The 1,980-nt window shown below is 43.8% G+C and overlaps 1 protein-coding gene across 7 annotated transcripts in view; it reads right to left on the bottom strand.

The window, feature by feature from the left end:
• Nucleotides 1-1,980, bottom strand: part of LOC102018831 (olfactory receptor 2T29-like) — a 98,635-nt gene that overhangs the window by 85,711 nt on the left and 10,944 nt on the right. For 3 of the 7 annotated variants that reach the window (XR_001233550.1, XR_001233551.1, XR_260594.2), the window contains exon 2: nucleotides 1,015-1,223. The exons of 3 other annotated variants lie outside the window; for them this stretch is intronic. The gene's annotated coding sequence lies outside the window, so the exon portion shown is untranslated. The remainder of the gene's footprint in view (nucleotides 1-1,014; nucleotides 1,224-1,980) is intronic. One more of the 7 variants, XR_001233552.1, reaches the window with a different exon arrangement.

A 1,980-nucleotide genomic window follows, 5' to 3' on the forward strand; every position in this document is an offset into this window, starting at 1 on the left:
GTAAGTGATTCCAAGGTAAATCCTGAGGAGACTTAACTTGATAGATATCAAAAAGTGATTAATATAGGTCTTGCCTTAACTTGGTCTTAAACATCCAGCAGAAAAGTGTAATCACAAGATGTATAAAAAGCAATGCTATAGTAATATATTAGCTGTAAAGGGTTCAAATCACCAATGACTTCTGACAATTGCCAGCTAGACTGACCACTCTTATGGATTATTGGACTGTATTCTCCAAGCACAGCTAAGCACCCATCATTTACAAAACAGAGAAGAGAGAGATGTTGGAAAGTAATTATGCATGCAGGATGAAGTCAGCCTGAGAACACAGGAGCTCTTTGAAGCATGTGAACAAGCCATTGCAGCTTGTAAACTGATTGCTGGGTAGAGAGGCTGAAATTAATATCAACCTCTTGAGGATGTAAATAAATACTCTACTGTTCTTGGCCAATTCCTCTCCTTGGCTTAAGAGAGAGGCTCTCCACATGACCCAGCTATTTGTCTCTTGTTTATTTCTTCTCATTCCTGCTGCTTTTCTTCTCCAGGTACACTGAGAGCCCAATGAGTGCCTACAATTTGTACCTCTACATAACACATCTTGATTCTTTCTTTTTCACCATTCCTCTCCCTCCCTGATCTTACAACTAAGAAACATTTCAGCTAAATGTGATTTAGTTTGTCATGAAAATTGGTGATTTATATTTTTTCACTGATATTATATTACACACAGATAAGCTAAATTTTGATATCCAAGAAAAACTGAAAGGCTTACTTGTGATCTTGCTGAACAGATGGAGAATTTACAAGGAGACTAAAGTTTTTCCTAAGACAGATCAGTAATTTGTGTACACACTTTTAATATAAAACATGATTCATACTAAAAGGATTATTGTAAAACTTGAAAACCAACTGGAAATTTATTGATACCATGAAGTGTTCCAGTGTTTTGTAGTTTTAAACGCACTTTTGGTAGCACTCTTGACTACAGTAATACTGAGTATACACAAGACTTACCAACACTACCAGGCTTGGACGAACTTAGTTTGGTGATCGATGAGTTTTCTCTTTGTAGTCATATCAGCAGGATGGTGACACAAAGAATAGGGGACAGCAGCTTTCCTCTTCTCAGAAACAAACACACCAGCACAAACCAGAACAGTTCTGCCAGACCTCACTGAGGAGACTGCAGCGACGTAGTGGAGAAAAGCAAAGAAAGAGAACACCTGCAGAGAGGATCACTGGTGACTTGCAAGCCTGCATGACCAGTGTGCAGCTGTCAGGGTCAGCCATGTGTCGGGCACCACCCTGGTCCCCAGAAGCTGGCACTAGAGGACAACAGCATCCCTGCCAGTCCTGCCAGGAGCCCAAGGGAGGAAGTGTGGCCTGACACCTCAGCTCTCCAGCACCAGCAAAAGGAGAGCGTCACTTGAGCCGCTTCTAGGAGTGAGCTGCCACCTGTCCCGAGCCTGCTGCAGGTGCCCGCTCTGTGACTACCCTGTTCTGCTCAGGTCCCGGCGCTGCAGCCATCATGCAGCAAGCTGGCTTGCGTGCCACCGAGGTCTCTGGGCACAGCCAAGTCGCCTGCACGGCTTAGTCATTAGTCTTGGTAGGAGCTGCCTTGCACACCCACACTGCTGTCCAGCTCTGTGTGACCCCAACACTGTCACGAGTGCAGGCCCCCACTGCCACTGAGGAAATAAAAGATGCCATATTTTCTGAAAATAAGACCGGGTTTATATTTACCTTTGCTCTGGAAGACGCAATAGCATTGATTTTCAGGAGCTGGCTTATCTTTTCATGTACAGCAACCTACATTTATTCATGTACAAAAACTACACTTATTTACATACAGTCATGTCTCCTTCTGGAACATCACCATAACTCTCCAAACCCTGAATTCTGGCCTGAATTTCTTGTGCCTCCATTTCCAACAGGACATGAGCACCTCTTGTCCAGGTAGCATGTTCACGGGGCACTGGC

The sequence above is a fragment of the Chinchilla lanigera genome, unplaced genomic scaffold (genome assembly GCF_000276665.1).
Source record: "Chinchilla lanigera isolate Chin_1 unplaced genomic scaffold, ChiLan1.0 scaffold00017, whole genome shotgun sequence".
NCBI lineage: Eukaryota > Metazoa > Chordata > Mammalia > Rodentia > Chinchillidae > Chinchilla > Chinchilla lanigera.